Source organism: Eurosta solidaginis, chromosome 5 (genome assembly GCF_040869045.1).
Source record: "Eurosta solidaginis isolate ZX-2024a chromosome 5, ASM4086904v1, whole genome shotgun sequence".
Classification (NCBI taxonomy): domain Eukaryota; kingdom Metazoa; phylum Arthropoda; class Insecta; order Diptera; family Tephritidae; genus Eurosta; species Eurosta solidaginis.
Window position 1 is genome coordinate 271,307,137 of NC_090323.1, and position 23,306 is coordinate 271,330,442.

Here is a 23,306-nt window from a genome sequence, read left to right on the forward strand (position 1 = left end):
GGTTCTGGGCTCATGTTCCGGCAAAGCAACAAAGTTGTTTTAATTAGGAAAACATTTTCCTAAGCGGGGTCGTCCATCGACAGCGGTTTAGCAAACACTCCGAGTGAAAATTCGTATGCTTTGCAGATGCCGTTCGTAGAATAATAAAAAGGAGCACGTTGCCAATTGGAAGAGAAGCTCTCCTCGGAGGTAAACCGCGTCAAGTAAAACTCGAAAATAATTTTTTTATATCGACCTATCCTCACAGAAAGGTCGTAACTGAAAAGTTTTGTTTACAAGGACTTATTTCAGCGAGAGCTTTAATAAAGTCATATCGCATGAGGCTACTTAATAAGGTTGTAACTGAAAAAAAAAAATATATTTTTTTGACAGAAAAGATACGAACTTAATCTAGCTTCATTCCTTTCCAATTGGTGCATGATCGGCGATGGTTGGTAAACGCCATAAAAAGCTTTTTATGAAAGCTCATTGCCTAGCAATGGGTTTACAGTTCTTTTGCTATACCATTAGGACTGAAAAGATCGGTTCTTTAACTGACACAGTTCCCCAGATCCGGGTTCCCTTCTGTGCACAACTATTATTTCCATACCTGCCATATATTGGTAGTTTAATTGTAGCGCATTTATGGTATGTATCGCCGTAAAACTATCAAATTTGAGTCACACGCAGAAACCACAATGCATACCCAACAAACAACAGTACATGAATTCTCAAAAGTTGGAAAAAATATAGTTTCTTAATTTGATTTGTAGCATTGCTCCATATTTGGGACTACATATTTTTCAAAATTCCTTTCCTGTAATGTTTGAGATTAGTTTGAAAATATACAATTTCTCAATTCCAGAAGTAGACAAAATCCTTTACAAAGAAAGTAAGCAAGGCTAAGTTCGCGTGTAATCAAACATTACATACTCAGCTGAGAGCTTTGGAGACAAAATAACGGAAAATCACCAAGTAGGAAAATGAACCTACGGTAACCCTGGAAGGTGTTTGTATGACATGGGTATCAAATGGAAGGTATTAAAGAGTATTTTAAAAGGGAGTGGGCCATAGTTCTATAAGTGGACGCCATTACGGGATATCGCCATAAAGGTGGACCAGGGGTGACTCTAGAATGTGTTTGTACAATATGGGTATCAATTGAAAGGTGTTAGTGAGTATTTTAAAAGGGAATGGACCTTAGTTCTGTAGGTGAACGCCTTTCGAGATATCGCCATAAAGGTGGACCAGGGGTGACTCTAGAATGTGTTTGTACGATATGGGTATCAATTGAAAGGTGTTAGTGAGTATTTTGAAAGGGAATGGGCCTTAGTTCTGTAGGTGAACGCCTTTCGAGATATCGGCATAAAGGTGGACCAGGGGTGACTCTAGTATATGTTTGTACGATATGGGTATGAAATGAATGGTGTTAATGAGTATTTTAAAAGGGAGTGGGCCTTAGTTCTATAGGTGGACGCCTTTTCCAGATATCGCCATAAAGGTGGACCAGGAGTGACTCTAGAATGTGTTTGTACGATATGGGAATCAAATGAAAGGTGTTAATGAGTATTTTAAAAGGGAGTGGGCCTTAGTTCTATATGTGGACGCCTTTTCGAGATATCGCCATAATGGTGGACCAGGGGTGACTCTAGTATTTGTTTGTGCAATATGGGTATCAAATTAAAAGTATCAATGAGGGTTTTAAAAGGGAGTGGCCCTTAGTTGTATATGTAAAGGCGTTTTCGAGATATCGACCAAAATGTGGACCAGTGTGACCCAGAACATCATCTGTTGGGTACCGCTACTTTATTTATATATGCAATACCACGAACAGTATTCCTGCCATGATTCTAAGAGCTTTTGATTTCGCCCTGCAGAACTTTTTCATTTTCTTCTACTTCACACCCATTTTACAAAGTTTTTTCTAAAGTTATATTTTGCGTCAATAAACCAATCCAATTACCATGTTCCATCCCTTTTTTCATATTTGGTACAGAATTGTGGCATTTTTTTCATTTTTCGTAATTTTCGATATCGAAAAAGTGGGCGTGGCCATAGTCGGATTTCGGCCATTTTTTATGCCAAGATAAAGTAAGTTCAGATAAGTTTGTGAACTAAGTTTAGTAAAAAATTTTTTTTTTTAAAGTGGGCGTGGTCGTTCTCCGATTTTGCTAATTTTTATTAAGCATACATATAGTAAAAGGAGTAACGTTACTGCCAAATTTCATTATGATATCTTCAACAACTCCCAAATTACAACTTGCAAAACTTTTAAATTACCTTCTTTTAAAAGTGGGCGGTGCCACGCCCATTGTCCAAACTTTTATTAATTTTCTATTCTGCGTCATAAGGTCAACTCACCTACCAAGTTTCATCACTTTATCCGCCTTTGGTAATGAATTATCGCATTTTTTTGATTTTTCGAAATTTTCGATATCGACGGACGAACGGACGGACATAGCTCAATCAAATTTTTTTTCGATACTGATGATTTTGATATATGGAAGTCTATATCTATTTCGATTCCTTTATATCTGTTCAACCAACCGTTATCCAATCAAAGTTAATATACTCTGTGTGCAAAGCACGTTGAATATAAAAAATATAAACGACATCATATACCCCCGTATATTACTTCTATATTGCCAGTAATTTATTGTCTCAAGTTTAAAACTCTTACTGCCGATACATATATATAAATATATACGTTGTTATTATATGATTATTTTATTTACATTAAAAACTTAGCTTTGAGATTCGAAAAGAACGTCAGTTCTCAAATTGAAAAAAGAACCACCCCTCGGCAGGGGTTTGGCAGGCACTCCGAGTGTATTTCTGCCATGAAAAGCTTCTCCGTGAATATGTATCTGCCTTGCAGCTTCCGTTCGGAGTCGGCATGAAACATGTAGGTCCCGTCCCGGCAATTTGTTGGGGAAATTAAAAGGACCATGACACAAATTGGAAGGGAAGCTCGGCCTAAACCTCCTAGGAGATAAATTGCACCACGTTTTTTTTATATCATAATCCTCTTATCAAATCAAATCAGCCTTAATAAGAGGAACGTTTTAAATGGTTTAGTTAATATTTACACTTACTTATATAAAGGCACAAATATTATTTATAAACTGTGCTCTACGAAAAATACGACTTTTTAACATAATTACTGCATTGTTAAAGTGGCCTATCAACTTAATAATATATATGCCGATTCAATAGAAGAAATAATCAGAACCCGCACTTATCCTAATTTTTAAAGTTGGTTCGATTCCCAGTCGAGTAGTGTACAGAACACCACCGAATAAAACTGTTTTCCAGATACCAGTGCCAATGGAGTGTTAGTTGAGCTCTGTTGAGCTTAGTTCTACTCCTCATCTTAGTTTAAGCGGCAAAATTTGTTGGGTTAGGCTCTAAAAAACTTAAATTAGAGTTTCAATTTCCACTGAAAGCCCGAGGTTTAAGGGGCAAGAAGAAAGAAAGTCAAACAGACATAATCAAATGTGGCAATTTATTTGCTCAGTGAGCATGGAATACAAATATGAAAGGCAGCAATAATAGCAAATCTTAAAAGGTAAATAAACAATTCAATTGAATTCCATACAAAAAAAATTTTATATGAAACAGAGTATTCAGTTAAATATAGAAATGAAAACTACAAAACTCTTCTAACTTAAGCAAAAAATAGCTTTACTCATATTCAAAATTTATTAACAAACCTAAAAAATTAATACTACTTCAATAAACTTTTTTGTGTGCGATGTTGGTGTCTTTTTTATTGTATTTCATCTAGAACTCCGTAGCGTATATATGTACTCGGTTATATGTTTAGCCGAGCTTCTCCACCAATTTTCGTCGTACTCCTTTTAATTTTTCCTACAAGTTGTCGGGAGGGGACCTTCATGGTTTATGCAAGGCAGTTCACCCCGCTTAGAAACGCTTTTTTCTAATTGAAAAAAACGTTTTTCTAAATTTTTGATGTTGCTTCGCCTGGGAACTAAACCCAGGATCTTCGGTATGATAGGCGGCGGCGGCCATGTATAGACCATTACAATTTATAATATCTACTAGAATACTCTAGTATAACTTTCCCTCTCGTTCTTCTTCTTAGCCCCTATTTGATACAAAAAATGTGAAAGCACATATCTCAGAAATGAGTTCACATAAGCAACTGATACTTAAGTACAGACCATTTGCGAAACGATACCAACGCAGCTAAAATTTATAAATTGGTTCATCCGACTTGACTTATAACGTTACCAACAGATTTTGGAATTGTCTTTATACATATATGTACATATATGAGATTACCTTAGTCCAAAGGCTATTCAATAATAAATTTCAAACAAACCATAAATAATGCGAGTATAATACCATAAAGCTATGATCCTTTCGGGAAGGAAATGCTTCTGAAATAATAAGCTAATCAAGTAGGTACCGGGTCACCCTGCTATGGAAAATGTAAAGCTTATCGAATAGGAACCCCTGTGCCAAATTTCAAGAAAATCTCACCATAAATAATATTTTTTGAAAATCGCCAACTGGCTTCTTAAATTTTAAAAGTAAAATAAATACAATGTGCAATCAGCAATTGGTTCCAGGAGAAATGTGAATCGAAATGGTGCCCTACGCGCTACTTGGTTTCGGATCCAACCAACAAGGCGCGATAATCTCCGAAGAGATCTAAGGCTGAGGTTCTTTCTCCTCAAATATTAAGCTAACAAAATCTCAAGGAAATCGCCCCATTAATAGCATTTAGTATGATAGGTCGGTCCGTGGTTCAGTTTCCGAAAATAAGTTTCTTAAATAATAAGCTAGTCAAGGAGGGGGCCCTTATACCAAATTTCCACCAAATTGCAACATAAATAATAAGTAGGATCCCAAATATAACACTTATGGAAGATGAACCCCTGCACTAAGTTTCAAGGAAATAGCAAACAATATTTTTTTGGAATAGGTCCGCCCCGGGTTCCCTTCCCGGAAAGATAAAAACGCAAAGGGAAGTTTTGAATCTAAAGCATCCTCAAATTCCCTTTAACCCATACAACAATTTTCATTAAAATCGGTCCAGTTCCTTAGGAGGAGTTCAGTCACAAACACACGTACAGAAAATTATATATACGTACATATATATGACAAAAATAGGAAGAAGATATTCGCGGCAGAAGAGCTAAGCAAACTAAATGTTCCGAATGTGTCCAAACTGCTACAAGAGGTTAAATACATACATTTAACATTATCACTTGCTGTTGTATGACAAATCTTTCAAAGTCATGAATTAACCCGGAAGTGGTGAAAGCCGAGTGGTTGACGAAAGAAATTTAACTATGAACTATACGAGTTTATGTGGAGATATCAGCAAATTTACAAGGAATATCAACAAAAATGATTTTATTAGATGATCAATTGATGTTTCATTGCAGAACTTCATCTATCTTTATGAAAACCTAAGTACCTATACCGTTATATTTTTTCATACTATTAACATTGTTTTGATATTTGAATGTGAAAAAAAAAACTAACCGTCTTTATTAAACGCATATACATATGTCATACTCCTATATTGCTGCAAAAGGCTGGGTACATTCCAAAACATCAGAGTGCCGATATATTGCTGTTTAAACGTTTTTGTTTTTGTATTCATTAACACTACTCGACAAAAAAAAAATCTCCAAAAATAAAAGAGGCCTTTCCTAAAGTAAAATTTTCTCCTGATTCCGAATATGACTTCCATTTTTCTGTGGCAGGTCTAGTTTCCGAGATATCGGCGAAAATATGAAAATTCCTATTTCTGCAGAACACTACTTCATATAGGTAGGGAAAAAATTTGTAGTTTTCATTTTTTCGTTTTAAACTGTTGAATTATACATTATACTAATTCCCATAAACATTTCTTGCCTTCACCTTCTTTCAGTATCTTCAGTAGTTTGGCCACTATGCCAAAAAAAGTTGAAAACATTTTGAGAAAAAAAGAAATTTTTTACAACATTTCAGATTTAACCACTTTGCAATCGGAAAAAATTCTATGGAAGAAAAAAAGGTTAGCCCTCCTATATTGTAGGTAATTTAACTACGAAAATTTTAAGTATACCAGTACAACAATCGGACGTGCCGTTGAGACCCGTTAACTTGCAAGCGTCTATCCTAAAATTTTAGTATTACTTTGATAAAATTGGCGAGACATTTCATTTGGTCACTCTACCTTAGGGTCTAATAAATTTAAAAAGACATCAAGTATTTAATTGTCACTACTGTTTGTGGTAAATTTTGTTTTGCAAATTGTAGTGCAAATTTATACATACTATATTGGTAGATGTGTTTACGAAATGGCTTGTTGCAAAAGAGATTTTAAATGTAAAAATAATCCGGATGATTTTTCTTTATTTGCGGACATTATATTTTCGGAAACTCAGCTCAGAAAATAACTAATTCTGTCAAAGATGCATACCTTCATTATTTCGGTTTCCGTGTAAAAAATCTCGATACATCTTGGACAACTCATTTTATTTGCGCCTCCTGTAGATTAACTTTAATGAGATGGGTATCGGGTAAAGGTCATAACATGAAGTTTGGCGTTCCAATGATGTGGACTGAACCCTTTAACCACGACCAGTGCTATTTTTGCGTGATATATCTTAAAGGTAAAACGAGAAAAAAGGAAATTAATAAGTTATCCAAATGTGGCATCAGCTAAAAAACCAAAACTGCATGACCATACCTTACCCATACCTAGGCCGCCTATAAGTTTTGAAGCGTCAAGCGAAAGTGACTCCAAAGCAGATAATTCAGACAGTGAACAAGAAGGAGAGGTCCCACATCGAGTCCCACAAGCCGAACTTAATGACTTGGCCAGAGATTTGAAATTATCGAAATTTGATAGCGAAGTTCTAGAATCTCGTTTGCAGCAATGGGGCAGCCTGGGTCCTTCGACAAGTACTTACAAATTTCGAAATAGACACAAGATTTTCTCTTCTTTTTTTACTAAAAGTTAAAATATTTGCTACTGCAATGATGTTCAAGGTTTATTTGAAGCACTAAAATTAGAAAATAAAGTGGATGATTGGCGCTTGTTTATAGACAGTTCAAAGCATAGTTTAAAAGCAGCATTACTCCATAAAGGAAATTCGTTACCGTCAATACCAGTGGCACATTCTGAGAATACTAAAGTAACTTATTTAAGCATATCCAATTTACTCATTGAATATAAACAATTTAATTGGAAAATTTGTGCGGACTTAAAGGTAAGCAGTTTCGGTGGTACAATTTAAAATAAATAGTATATGAAATACATCCCAGGTTGTAGCTATAATTCTCGGACTTCAAGGAGGTTTCACTAAATATATTTAGAAATGATGGGAGATTATTGCTGGACAATAATACGGGAGACAAACCCATAAAATTATAAACGGGTAGTTAAAAGTACCCACGTCCCTCACTATTGACCACCACGGGAAAATCGCTCAATTTGACTTTTTTTAGATGTATATATGTATGTATTTAATGTTGTTATCGTTGTTGTTTTTTACTGAACTGCTGATTTGTACTCATAGTACTCAATTGAATACAGTTTAACGTGCAAACATATGTCTATAATAAAACGTTATAAAAAAATAAAAACGTTTGAATAAAAATTGTCTCTATAACAAATTTTAGGATACACGCTTGCAAGTTAACGGGGCTATAGTCTCAACGGCACGTCTGATTGTTGTACTGGTATGCTTAAAATTTTCGTAATTAAATTACCTACAACATAGGAGGGCTAACTTTTTTTCGTCAATAGAATTTTTCCGATTTTAAAGTGGTTTTTCAACATTTTTGAATGTTTTTTTGGCATAGTGGCCAAACTACTGAAGATAGAAAGAAATTTTTATGGCATAATTCAACAGTTCAAAACGAAAGAATGAAAAATACAAATTTTTGCCGTACCTATATGAAGTAGTGTTCTGCAAAAATGGGAATTTTCATATTTTTGCCGATATTCGGAATCAGGAGAATATTTCACTTTAGGAAAGGCATATTTTATTGTTGGATACTAAAGTTGATCAAAATTTGTTGAGTAGTGTAATCGAATTTATCTAAATTTAAATTTTTCTTGTAACACTGATCCACATCCAGTTGTAAACTATCTTACTCCTAGTATTAACGCCAATTGTTTTTTCGTTATACAAGAAACTGACCTAAGAAAAGAAAATTTCAAAATTTGCTAAGAAATAAACCAGTCCCAAAATTGAAACAGCGGATGAGGCGGTTAGTATAAACCCATTAAATATGGAGATAATGCTGTACAAGAAAAAAGAGACCTGCTGACACTGAAGGCAAGATTCACTAGATTGTTAGAAAAGTTGAAGTATTGTGGGGTTTTCGTAAACAAACAATTACCCCGAAGTCTCTTGTTGAGGACTGATGGAACAGAGATTTTGATAAAACTATTATCGATATTATCGCTAGAAATATCTCATTATTATAATAAACGAGCATATCTGCAAGCAGGGTGCAATTACAAGCAGTTCAGACAACATTGGATTGAAAGGCCGGGGTAAAGACAGGCCGAATTATGTATACTCCCAGTTAGGAGAGTATCAGCCAAACTCATTAATCTAAGCAGAGAGGGTACTATATTTACTATTCGAGACACAGTAGTCTACGATATCACCCAAGTAAGTTAAATATCTCCGATACACAACCATGCGGCCTATGTGAGCAGGAGGATGGAATGCCAGTTCACATTCTCTGCGAATGTATCACTCTAGCAAGACAGAGATTCTCCCATCTAGGTGATGTGACTCTTAATGCCTATGTGATATGGAGTGAGAAGCCTGGCGAGGTACTAAAATAAATTAAAAGCTTCCATAAGCAGTAATAGACTGAAATGTGAATCATAACACTATGCGACAAAATCAACTTTTTTTCTGGGTATTGGACCAAACCCACTTTTTTTTAGTCATTGAGGCTTAAGTAGACAAAGAACTATCTCCATTTTTCGAAGTTAGCCTCCAAAAAATAGATATCGGCAAGATTTAGAATTTAGTATAACAGCTGTTATACGAGGTGAAAAGTCAGATGGTCCCATGATAGTGGCTACTACTTTCATGTCTGCATATACTATGCACTGGAATTGCTCGTATTGTAATTTTTCAAAAAAAGAATTCAGCTATTCAAATAAAAGAAAAAGGCGGACCACGACCACAATTTTACTTTTTTAATTTGCTGAACGCGTTAACAAAAAAAAAAAAAAATTTTCGAAATGGAGTATTTCGAACTTCGAAAGCCGATATCTATTTTTTGGAGCCTAACTTCGAGTACTTTGTCTACATAAGCCTCAATCTCCACAATACCCAGCCGGCTGTTGCACAGTGTAATAGATCTAAATAACGGTCGGAGTGCATGAAGGCCTAGTAACAACAATAATAATAATAATAATAATATTAATATTAATAAACATTTGGCGTTTCTGCTGGCTCAAGGTCTTTCTAATAAATGAAACAACATAGGTTTTTCCTTCCGATATATTTCGGTTACACTACGGTAACCGTCCTCAGGGAACTACAAATGTAAAAAAAATTTTTTATTAATAAATAAAACCAAAAACTTTACAATAAAATTGATTAAAAATATCACATACATTATTTTACACGTCCTTCCGCCGTGACGTGGAGTTTGGTACTAGTCGTTTGTTTGTTAGTAAATATTTATAGTTGTGGGCGGAATTGTCAATGTCAGTTTTATAGTTCAGTCTAATGTGTTCTGGAGTGTTTACGATATGTAGCATTTCCAATTTAAAGCGCTTATTGTAGTCTTGCTCTTGTTGGAGAATGCTCGCGCTCTCGAAGCTCGGTATATGGCCGCTAGCTGCACAGTGAGACATTAGTGCTGTTTTTTGATTATTAGACTGTTGGCAATATTTTAAATCTGATTTGTGTTGCGACAATCTGGTTTTTAATTTTGATTTTGTTGTTCCTACGTAAACGCTGTTACATGGTTCGTTGTTTTTGCCGCCGCATGGGATTTTATATATGACATTGCTTTTTTCGGTTTCGGGTATCTTTGCTTTTGTTTTGTTAAAGAAACACCTTAATGTGTTAGGTTTATGTTCAATTTTAACTTTTTCTGCGTCATAGCAATCAGACTTTGCGAGTCGTTCTGATAACCGCGGTATATATGTTACGGATCTAAAAATGGTAGGTTTTCGGATTTTTGTTTTCCTTTGTTAGATTTTGCATTTTTAATTAATGTTTTAATAATGTTGTTCGGGAAATCATTGCTCTTCAATATATTTTCCGCTTCTCTTATTACCTCGTTGTGGTACGTGTCGTCCGATATACGCAGCATCCGTTGTATACAGCACATTGCTGTATTCATATCATTGACTTCGGGTGCAATAGTAATATTGTGACGAAAATATTTTTGGAAACTGAACTTTGAAATATATGTCATTGTGAAAATTAATTAGTTTTAGTTTTTGAATTCGTTGGTGAATAAAGAATCAATTTTTCTTACATAAATTTTATTTACGATTTATTCGATTGGCAATCTAGGGATACATTTATTAAAACCCGTAACAATTGGTGTCAGAAGTGAGATTGCTAAACGAATAAGAATTGCAAGATGGTAAAATTAGAAGAGTTGCGAATTCAACAGCTTAAAGCACAACTCGAAATTCGTGGTTTTCCAACAAACGGAAATAAACTAGAGCTACAAACACGGTTAAGGGAAGCTGTAGAAGCCGATGGTTTGGATGCGGACGATTATAATTTTCATGTTTCAGATTTAACCACCAAACCTGAGAGGGCAGGAGGAACGTCGCCTTCAGTAAGTACAAACTTCGACGATTTGCTCATGGCTATTCAAGGCCAGTTGGCTGAAAACTCTAAGGAAATGGCTGAAAGCCTGGAAACTCGGCTGGCTGAAAGATTATCTGAGAGTTTATCGAAAATGTTAGCTTCTTTCAACAAACATACAGAGGAAATTGGTGAGAAAGGTTCAGCAATTGATGAGCAGGTCAAATCTGTTGAGGAAAGAGTCGTCGAGAAGGTTCAATCTATTGAAGAAAGAGTTGGTTGTTTAGAAAACCATATCCGTGATAATACTCGGGCAGCGACAACGATGGTTTCTGGTGGAATGAAATTTAAAGTTCCTCCTTATGACGGGACTATTCCTTTTAAGACTTTTGAGAAGCAGTTTGAGTCGGCAGCAATGAGTAATAACTGGGGTGAAGCTGATAAAGCAACGGCTTTGATCCTTTCGTTAAAAGGTTCTGCAACAGAGGTTTTGAACATAGTACCTACGGGGGAACAGCGCAGTTTTACGGCCATAATGAATGCACTCGAGAGGAAATTCGGCAGTGGACACAGGAAACAGATTTTTCAAATGGAATTGTTGAATCGGTGGCAGAAGCAAGGGGAAACGTTACAGGATTTTTCCACAGAAATTGAACGGTTGGCTCATTTAGCAAACGAGGATGCTTCCAGTGAGTTTATCGAACGTATGAAAATTCAAGCGTTCATGAATGGCATTCGGGACATTGACACTAAGCGCGCAACTTACGCTATGCCAAAGAAAACGTTTGCGGAGACAGTTGCACATGCATTGACTCAAGAAACAGCCACACTTTTGAGCAGACCTTCGTATCGCGCACGTCGGGTAGATGTTGAGGAAAACCAGTTGCAGACAGTTTGCAATGCTCTAAAATCTGTTCTACCAACGTCAGGAGCTCAGAGGAAGTTTGAAGGTAATTGTTTTAAGTGTGGCAGGAAAGGACATATGGCTCGAAGTTGTTTTGTTGTAGGAAAAGAGCTATCGAATCCACAGCAAAACAGAGCATGCACTGACAGCACAGCAGACATTTCGTTAAACTAAATCGAACCAGCTGCAGGGGGGTCAAGCTGGTTCCTTCATTTGGGTACCCCATTATCACAATTTCGCAAATAGGTAGAGAATCCAGTAACATAACGGTGAGAGGATATATAGACGGAGAAGAACGTATGCTGACGTTGGACACAGGAGCATCACATTCCATAATAAAGGCAGGGTTAGTTAAAAAGAATGTGAAGCCACTTATTGGAGCAAAACTGCGTACTGCCACTGGCGAGGAATCATTTTTAATAGGTGAACTTACTTGTGATGTGACGATTGGGAATATGACAGCTTTACATGATTTCATTGTGGCGGATATTGCTGACGAAATTATAATTAGCGTCGATTTCTTGATGGCTCATGGGATCAAGATCGATTTGGGAAGTATGATGATGAAGTATAACAATATTGAAGTGAAGCTAGATTACGGTTACGACAGATCTCACAGAGTTCAGCAAGTACATGTGGTTAATAGTCAAGAGATTCCAGCCGTATCTGAGGCAGTTATTTGGGCAGTTATTTAGGAATTTAGGCGGAAACAAGTTATGGATGATTGAAGCTGTACAAAATTCTACACCAAACGTATTGGTTGCTAAAACTTTAGTAAATTCAAATAACGACGGACTAATTCCGGTAAGAGTTCTGAATGAATTTAAATCACCTAAAAATCTTTTGAAAGGAGCTCTGTTGGCGGAATGTCACGAAGTCGAGGTTATAGTCAATTGTGATGGAATCCCCAAAAATGTAAATGTTTCTGAAAGTAAAATGTATAAAGAGATAAGCAATTGGACAAAAGGGTTAGAGTTGCTAGACGTTGGTAAAGCCAAACAACTCCTACGCAAATATTGTATTATATTTGATAAGGGTACTAATCCAGGTAGAACTAATATCGTAAGACATCGGTTTGATACCGGTGACGCAAGACCAATTCGACAGCCTCTGCGAAGCATACCCTTAGCGAAACGTGAAGTTGTCAGCCAAATAATTAGTGATATGAGTGGGAATGGTGTTATCGAACCATCAGCCAGTCCTTGGTGCTCACCCGTAGTACTCGTAAAAAAAAAAGATGGACAAATTAGGTTCTGCGTCGACTACCGTAAACTCAATGATGTGACCAAGAAAGATAGTTACCCTTTGCCGAGAATAGATGATACACTGGATTCACTAACTGGAACGGAATGGTTTTCAACTCTTGATTTAAAGAGTGGCTATTGGCAAGTAGAGGTTGACGAGGCAGATAGGGAAAAGACAGCATTTAGTGTAGGCGAGGGTTTGTGGCAATTTTCAGTTATGCCTTTCGGCTTATGCAATGCCCCTGCCACTTTTGAGAGGCTTATGGAGCACGTTCTTAAAGGACTTCACTGGAAAACTTGCTTGGTTTACCTCGATGATATAATCGTCCTAGGGAAATGCTTTGATGATCATCTAAAGAATTTGGAAGATGTATTGCAAAGAATAGCTTGTGCTGGCTTAAAGTTAAATCCAGACAAGTGTTCGTTTTTCAAAAGAGAGGTAAACTATTTGGGACATAAGGTAACGGCAGAAGGAGTATCTACTGATGATGATAAAATCAAAGTGGTAAAGGAATGGCCCAGGCCAGCGAATCTGCATGATCTAAGAAGCTTCCTTGGATTGTGCACGTATTATCGTCGATTTGTTCCAAACTTCGCGGATGTAGCTAGTAGTCTTCATGATCTGACTAAGAAGAACCAACACTTCAAGTGGGGAGAAGATAAGAAAGTTGCCTTTCAGACCTTGAAGGACCGATTATGTACTGCACCAATGTTGGCACACCCTATTCCTGGAGCGAGGTTTATATTAGACACTGATGTGAGTGGTTATGGTATTGGAGGAGTCTTGTCGCAAGTGAAAAGTGGGCAGGAAAGAGTTATTGCTTATTATAGCAGAACTATAGGATTGCTAGGAGAAGGTTTTTATGAAAGAAAATTTTGAGAAAACCCTGCGGAAAAGTCGGGAAATTGGAGAAATCGAAAATTGATAACGGCCGGGCCGATTTGGCTCAAATTTTTTTTCAGTTCTTCGTAATTGCTAGGAGAAGGTTTTTACGAAAGAAAATTTTGGGAAAACCCTGCGGAAAATTCGGAAAATAGGAGAAATCGAAAATTGAGAACGGCAGGACCGATTTGGCTCAAATTTTTTTTCAGTTCATCGTAATTGCTAGGAGAAGGTTTTTACGAAAGAAATTTTTGGGAAAACGCTGCGGAAAAGTCGGAAAATTGACGTCATTGCACGAGTGCTCAGACAAAAGATCAAAGTACTCATGGATTACATCGTTAAGCTTACGGCTTTGGCATAATACGTTGTTGGATGTACTCGGTTGAATGGCAGAAGCGTGGCTTACCACATGCACAGACAGAAACTGATCCGGAGCTGTACTCCATTGTGACAACGAACATGATCCATGGGCCTTGCGGAGTCCACAACCCAGACTCGCCGTGCATGGAAAACGGAAATTGCACAAATCGTTTCCCCCGTCCGTTGGTGGCTGACACAATCTCGGGTATCGACGGATATCCCGCGTATCGGCGTTGTTCTCCAGATGACAATGGCAGATCAATCGTGATGAAAGTGAAAGGATCCTTCCTTTTGTCGAAAACGTTCTCAACTCACTGCAATGTTGAGTACTGCAATTCCATTAAATCCATCAAATACGTTTGCAAATATGTGAACAAAGGGAGCGACATGGCGGCATTGTTGAACCGAATGCAAACGACGGGGTAACGAAATTTCAACTTGGACGTTACGTGAGTTGTAACGAGGCAATTTGGCGGCTGTTTTCTTTTCCGATTCATGAACGTCACCCGACTGTGGTACATTTGGCAGTACACTTGGAGGACGGCCGGCGTGTCTATTTTATGGACGCAAATGCAGCGCAAAGAGCAGAACAAAAACCAGCTACAACGTTGACAAATTTCTTTTCGACATGCGAAAGCGATCCGTTCGCAAGGACTTTACTATATTCGGAAATGTCACACTAGTATACATTTAACGCTGCATCAAACAGGTTTCAACGCCGGAGAAAAGTAATGTTGATGCTTGCTTTACTCATGTCTATTCCACCGATGCTCTCGGACGAATATGCACAGTTCATTCACGCCAAGACGAATGCTTCTATCTTCCCTTGCTTTCGGTTAACATCAGAGGCCCTACATCCTTCGATTCCCTGCGTACTGTGGATGGTGTGCTATGCGCCGTTCTCGCCGATGTAACTGTTTCATCGCCAGCGATTCAAATTCGTACATTGTTTGCGATCATCATATCCGCATGTCATCCATCGAACCCGGCCGCATTGTGGGAAAAAATATAAGGACGAGATGACTGACGACATTTTACGAAGATTTCGCATGACAACTTTGAATTTTGATCTTCAAATTAATGACGGGATGCGCAACGAAGCGTTACTTCTGATCGAAGACATGTGCATCCTCATATGCGGCAGTCTGGTGTCGACATTGGGAATGCCAGCGCCAAATCGTTCGATAAACGATGCATTCAATCGGGAACTGCAACGGGAGCAAGACTATGATCGAGATGAGCTGGCCGAAAGAGTCCGAACAAATGTGCAGCTGTTGAATGCAGAGCAGCAGAACGTGTACGATTCCCTGATAAAGGCTGTTGACGATGGAACGGGAGGCATTTACTTTCTCGATGCTCCCGGTGGGACAGGAAAAACATTAGTCATTTCTTTGATTCTGGCTTCAATTCGGGAAAGATTTCAAATTGCGTTGGATATTGCTTCCTTTGGCATTGCTATCACATTGTTGGAAGGCGGTCGAACTGCACATTCAGCTTTAAAACTGCCGATGAATCTACTTACGGTAGACAAGCCAACGTGCACAATGACCAAGAATTCAGCGACAGCAAAATTGATGCGAGAATGCAAAATCATCATTTGAGATGAATGCACGATGTTGCATAAACGAGCTTTTGAGGTTGAGCGAACGATGAAGGATTTACGAGGTGATTCGAGACAATTTGGTGGGGCTATGATATTGCTCTGCGGAGATTTTCGCCAAACGCTACCTGTCATCCCGAAATCTACTGCTGCCGATGAACTTAATGCATGCCTGAAATCGTCGTATTTGTGGCGGCATGTCAAGAAGTTGAAATTGACCACGAACATAAGTGTTGCGTTGCAGAACGACTCATCGGCTGGATAATTGCATTCGTACAAATCCGTTGACAGCATGCCCGACGAGGATGAAGCGACAAACTATACAATAGAATTTTTAAACTCGCTTGATGTGCCAGGAACTCCGCCGCATAATTTACAGTCGAAAGAGTGATTGATCATAATCATGTTGCGGAATCTGAATCATCCGAAATTGTGCAACGGTACGCGGTTGTCCGTCAAGAAACTGATGAACAATGTGATTCAAGCTACGATCATCAAGGGCAAATTCATGGGAGAGGAAGTCCTTATCCCACGAATTCCGATTCATCTTCCATCTTCCATTCCAATTCAAGCGGATTCAATTTCCGGTTCGATTGGCTTTTGCAATGGCAATCAATAAATCGCAAGGCCAATCGTTGGAAGTCTGTGGGATTGATCTCGAATTTCCTTGTTTTTCGCACGGTCAGCTGTACGTTGCCTGTTCGCGTGTTGGGAAACCGTCTTCGTTGTTTGTTTTTGCGCCGGAAAACAAAACAAAAAAACATTGTTCTTCATATGGCTCTCTGCTGATTTCGATTCCGTTCAAATAAATAACATTGAAATTTGAACTATTTGTTTTATTATCCTTGAAGTTTATCTGAAGGCGTTAAATTGGGGGGGTGCCACACCTCTTTTCTAAATGAAAGGAAAAGGGAAAGGAAAAGGGGAAAAAAGCGAATTGAGAGATAAAGCTTGAGATAGGAACCGAGGTGCGGAATTTTTTATATGACAAATGCTTCCGTTTCCAGGAAAAGTTTGTAAAGCACTGGACGGAATATTACCGGGCAGGATAACATCTGCCGGGCCAGCTAGTTCACTATAAAATTTAAAAAAAATGTTCTAAGGAATTATGCAGTTCAGTACTTATCCGGTATATGTAAACTGATTGCTTCCTATTTCTACTACTTATATTTTTCGAAAATTCGCAAAGAAACAACACAGTTAACGGATGTCAATTCGATTTGGGAGAAAAATGGCCGCAATTGGCAAAAAATTTGTCTGTCGGGCAAACCTCTTGTGATTGAATCATGGTTCATAACCACCTTAACATGTCACACTTTAAAATGTCAAAGAACTGCCAGACAGACGAATAAACAAAGCAAACGCAGCGCAAAATATTTCTGCACAGTAATTTGACGTAAAATTTAAGGGTTGAATGGATCGTAACTACTTAACGGTGCGCTCAGAAAGTTATCACTCAACGACTGACCACAGTGGTGTTTGCTGAAAGCGCCCTCCCATTGACGAAAACTCCCGATACTTAAGTATTATTTGAGACGATCGATAATCACTAGATATATCTTCCAGGTTAATCCTGAACCTAGATATCAGGAAACTATGAAACCAACCTCATAAATCAGCAGCTGTAGGTTGGCTTAAACTGTCGCAAAATTTTTCTTAGAGTCAGGGTCTTTCCTCTGCATCGCCATATGAAAGTAGTTTCTTTCAATTTGAAATAATAAAAATGTTTATGATTTGACAGCTTTCAGAGCCGATTCCTTTTCGCTTCACGATTCCCGATACAGGGTAAGGCCTCTGGTCATTTTAGTAATTTTCAAAATCTTGCGTTTTTATTTGTGCATATTTGCCCTCTTTCGGACTAGTTCGATTGTAAATTGGTTTTTCTTTTTTGATTAGTGTCTTGTTTCCCGTAGGTTATGTCTATGAATGGACTCAATATTTTTGACACACTTATGTATATACACTTACATATATATGAGTACTTTGAATGTATGATGTTTCTGCATAGATGTGTATTTAAAAAAAATTGAAATTTAGGTCCGTCGGAGTTCCCAAATAACTTCAACTTCGGATTGCGATTTCGGTGCCATTAGTTTGAAATAGGATGCGTAACGGAAATCGGTAAGTACACAAGTTTAATAGAAAAAGTATGTTTTTCGGGTCATAATACCAACCTTAACTACTACCCACTCAGCATTTAAATGATTAAATTTTGAATTTCCCTACATATAAATACAATTTGTTTACTCTTTCTGACTAAATAATGAGTTATCATACATTTGAACAAAAGAAATAATCAAATATTAATACTTTTGATGATCAAAACCTGAAAAGCATTTTTTGATCACTTTTTTGAATCATTTTTGAAGTCATTTGATGATTAAATTTTAATATTTCATAAAAACCAACAAAAAGAATAATCAAATATGCTTACCTTTGATGATCAAAAACTGAATATAGTTTTTCAATCACATTTTGGAATCATATTTGGATCAAATGTGTTTACTTTAGGTGATCAAAAATTTATAACCATTTTTAATTCAGCTTTCTGAATCTTTTCTGACAATATTTGTTGACTGAATAATGAATTTTATACTTGTTAAAATTTTACTTTTCATTGAAAATCTTATTTTTTTCCACATACACACATTTTTTCAATCATGAAGTTCAGAAAAAATATGTACATATATAAAAATTTCATTATTAAGATATTCTTCAAGACAATGTAATGCAAATGCTGCTCGTGAACGAAGATTTTCCCAACCATTTCTCCACCTTCGGATTCCCAGAAAATTCATAATGATTGGACAATACATAGGCTATTTGAACCCCAGGTAAGTGAAACTCTCTTGAAATATGTACCTGGATATGTCTTCATATCAACGTATTTTAAGATATTGACGATCATAGCTGATGCTGGATGTTGTAGTCGCAGGTGTATATGGGTCAAGTTTGTTTGCGAATGACCTGTGGTTCAAATAGCTCACTTCCGCATGCTTTCTTCCCCTGATGAAATAAAAGTATTAGTAGTATCTTATTTTGAATGAGATATGAAGTATAAATGCATCATAATCGCATTCAAAAATGATTCAAAAATCTCAACCAAAACGATTGAAATATGTTCACGAATATGATCAGAAAATGACTATGAAAAGCAGTCAAATATTACTTTAAAACAATTCAAGCTCAATTTTACAATGATATCAAATATGAATAAAAAGCGTTTCGAAATAGGAATCATAAATGATTGTTCAAGAATAATCACATTTAAGGTACATTTTTCTTTCGACGATACATTAATTTTCGAACAGAGAATGCTTTTAAATTTGAACGTTTTTAATCATCTTGGGGTATGATATTTAAATATTTTTTGATCAAAATTTTCAAAAAATGCTGGCTGGGTACTAAATCTGTGTCTTCTGTGTCCCTGGCTCTATTTTCGTTTTCGATTCCGACAGAATAACTTTCCATGTTCATATTTTCCGCTTTGAGTTTATATATATATATAATCTTATAAGACTATTTTTTTTTATACATTAAACTTGCCCATTCAGTTTTATTGCTGTACCCATTCAGATGATTGGCACTGCATTATTATATTTCAAAAATTAAACATTTCGAGTTACATTTGTTTAGAGTGAAATGCCGAGGTTCATTCACTGTTTGCAAATTATCATTTGGCACCTTGTACAAATGCGAGCCCAGTTCAAGTCTCTAAGTAAACAAGTAAGGAAGGTTAAGTTCGGGTGTAACCGAACATTACATACTCAGTTGAGAGCTATGATGGCAACATAAGGGAAAATAACCATGTAGGAAAATGAACCGAGGGTAACCCTGGAATGTGTTTGTATGACATGTGTATCAAATGAAAGGTATTAAGGAGTATTTTAAGAGGGAGTGGGCCATAGTTCTACAGGTGGACGCCATTTAGGGTATCGCCATAAAGGTGAATCAGGGTTGACTCTAGAATTTGTTTGTACGATATGGGTATCAAATGAAAGGTGTTAATGAGTATTTTAAAAGGGAGTGATCCTTATTTCCATAGGTGGACGCCGTTTCGAGATATCGCCAGAAAGGTAGACCAGGGGTGACTCTAGAATGTGTTTGTACGATATGGGTATCAAATTAAAGGTATTAATGAAGGTTTTAAAAGGGAGTGGTGGTAGTTGGTCGCCTTTTCGAGATATTGCCATAAAGGTAGACCAGAATGCGTTTGTACAATATGGGTATCAAACGAAAGGTATTAATGAGTATTTTAAAAGGGCTTAGTTCTATAGGTGGACGCCTTTTCGAGATATCGCCATAAAGGTGGACCAGGGGTGACTCTAGAATATGTTTGTACGATATGTGTATCAAATGAAAGGTGTTAATGAGTATTTTAAAAGGGCGTGGGGCTTAGTTCTATAGGTGGACGCCTTTTCGAGATATCGCCATAAGGGTGGACCAGGGGTGACTCTAGAATGTGTTTGTACGATATGGTTATCAAATTAAAGGTATTAATGAGGCTTTTAAAAGGGAGTGGTGCTAGTTGTATATGTGAAGACGTTTTCCAGATATCGACCAAAATGTGGACCAGGGTGACCCAGAACATCATCTGTTGGATACCGCTAATTTATTTATATATATAATACCACGAACAGTATTCATGCCAAGATTTCAAGGGTTTTTTATTTCGCCCTGCAGAACTTTTTCATTCCATACTACTTAATATGGTAGGTGTCACACCCATTTTACAAAGTTTTTTTCTAAATTTATATTTTGCGTCAATAAACTAATCCAAATACCATATTTCATCCCTTTTTTCGTATTTGGTATAGAATTTTTACATTTTTTCGTTTTTCGTAATTTTCGATATCGAAAAAGTGGGCGTGGTCATAGTCCGATTTCGGCCATTTTTTATACCAATACAAAGTGAGTTAAGATAAGTACGTGAACTGAGTTTAGGAAAGATATATCGATTTTTGCTCAAGTTATCGTGTTAACGGCCGAGCGGAAGGACAGACGGTGGCCTGTGTATAAAAACTGGGCGTGGCTTCAACCGATTTCGCCCATTTTCACAGAAATATGTTACCGTCCCAGAATCTAAGCCCCTACCAAATTTCACAAGGATTGGTAAATTTTTGTTCGACTTATGGCATTAAAAGTATCCTAGACAAATTAAATGAAAAAGGGCGGAGCCACGCCCATTTTAAAATTTTCTTTTATTTTTGTATTTTGTTGCATCATATCATTACTGGAGTTGAATGTTGACATAATTTACTTATATACTGTAAAGATATTAAATTTTTTGTTAAACTTTGACTTTAAAAAAAATTTTTTTTATAAGTGGGCGTGGCCGTTCTCCGATTTTGCTAATTTTTATTAAGCATACATATAGTAATAGGAGTAACGTTCCTGCCAAGTTTCATCATGATATCTTCAGCGACTGCCAAATTACAGCTTGTAAAACTTTTAAATTACCTTCTTTTAAAAGTGGGCGGTGCCACGACCATTGCCCAAAATTTTACTAATTTTCTATTCTGCGTCATAAGTTCAACTCACCTACCAAGTTTCATCGCTCTATTCGTCTTTGGTAATGAAATATCGCACTTTTTCTGTTTTTCGAAATTTTCGATATCGAAAAAGTGGGCGTGGTTATAGTCCGATATTGTTCATTTAAATAGCGATCTGGGATGAGTGCTCAGGAACCTACATACCAAATTTCATCAAGATACCTCAAAATTTACTGAAGTTATCGTGTTAACAGACAGACGGACGGACGGACGGACGGACATAGCTCAATCAAATTTTTTTTCAATCCTGACAACCAACCGTTATCCAATCAAAGTTAATATACTCTGTGAGCTCTGCTCAACTGAGTATAAAAATGGAAGTTTATTTTAAGCTTAGAGGCTTGATGACTTGTTGGCTATGCTCGAGCCACCGAAATTGATGTTACTTGTAGAAATGCGTGGGCAGATTTAATATTTCTTCTTTTTTTCCGATTAACCGTTTTTTTTTTTTTTGCTTTGTTTACAGTTATAGTTAATCGGTTCATGTACGATCGTAGGCTTTTGTCTGTGGCATTAGATGGTCACAAACATACACTTTCCTAGGTGAGGAGCATTTACATACATATAAAGGTATCTGTCATTAAAAATGTATAGGTTATTTCAACTTTTGAATTTAAATGAGTTAGGGTCAATAAATACTCTTATTTAAAGAAAAACTCAAATATTAAACAAACGAATTAGATTCAGAAAGCAGTGTTAACTCAAAGTTAAAATTGGATAGAGTTTAACCACAACAAAAAAGGAAGCTTAAGCTCTAACGAACCTTAACTGAGGTTTAAACTTGCACTGAAAACCCGACCCAAGACGATAAAATACTGCAAAAGGGGGGAAGGGGGGGGAAGGGGGGGAAGGGGGTTCAAAGAAAACATTTTTTTTGTTTTCACTTAAATAAATATAAGAAAATGTTGTCTTTAGCTTTAACATTAAAGTACGTGTATTTAGAATATGATATTGTCACGGATATTAACATCACTAAGTTATACCATCACTAAGGCGATGCCAAGGCCACGATAAGCAGTATTTACGTCAATAATCAAATCATGTATACACATATATAAGGCAGCCGAAAGATGTCAGACACAGATGCATATACTTATACGCCTATGTATGCGCGAAAGACTGTAAACTACAAACATTCACATCAATAATTCAGTCATTATGTATCTACATAAACGAATAAATTATTGCGTCTACACATATGTACGTATACGCGCAGCGGAGCGGCAATGCACAAACACATGCATATATCTTATCTGAGTTGTCACAAGAGAGAGCAATAATTTGTGCACGTAGTTGTGGCTAGCGATTTTGTAGCAGAAAATAACTAGTAAGTTCTGGAAATCGAAGAGCCTAGAAGTATGCAGCGTAAACTATAAAAGCGGGGCAGGCGAGTAAGAAGTAATTCAGTTTGAGTTGAGTTATCAATCAGTTTCGTTATTAAGCAAGCTATTCGTTGCACGGTGTTATTGTGAAGTATTTTAATAAAGGCCATTTTTCCATTATTCAATATTGGAGTTATTTATTCAACAGTTTAGCGATACGAACCTAGCAAAAGGGCAAATAAGAGGATTTGCAGCAAATTCGTTTTTCCTAGCCATTTCATCTAAAACTTCATCAACGGTAACAATTTGATCACGGTGGATGCTTAGTGATGCACAGCCATTCCATCGATTTTCACTCATCGTGTTTCTCAAATAGTTTTTAATCAGCCTAAGAGTTGAAAAAGATCTCTCGTTCGTTGCCGTTGTTACTGGAAGCGTACACAAGATTTTCAACAACATGTGAACATTAGGAAAAGCCACAGAATCGCATTCCTGTAATATTAATCATAGATAAATTGATAAAAAAAAAATCAAGTACCTCCTTCAGGAATAAGTAGCATTCATGCTTTTTGAGCCTATGCATGAGATCTAACGTATACGTATATAAAATTCAAAAGAAAGAAACTGATCGAATAGAAAAAAATTTTAAAATGTGAAAAAGACATTATTTTTTATTTATCAAATAATTTG

General features: G+C 36.8%; 1 protein-coding gene across 6 annotated transcripts in view; it reads right to left on the bottom strand.

Moving 5' to 3' along the window:
- Ncc69 (sodium chloride cotransporter 69) overlaps positions 1-23,306 on the bottom strand; it is an 86,475-nt gene that overhangs the window by 39,053 nt on the left and 24,116 nt on the right. The window contains exon 1 of one of the 6 annotated variants that reach the window (XM_067790655.1): positions 6,422-6,439. The exons of the other annotated variants lie outside the window; for them this stretch is intronic. The gene's annotated coding sequence lies outside the window, so the exon portion shown is untranslated. Of the gene's footprint in view, positions 1-6,421; positions 6,440-23,306 lie in introns of those variants that run through there. 6 annotated transcript variants of the gene reach the window in all.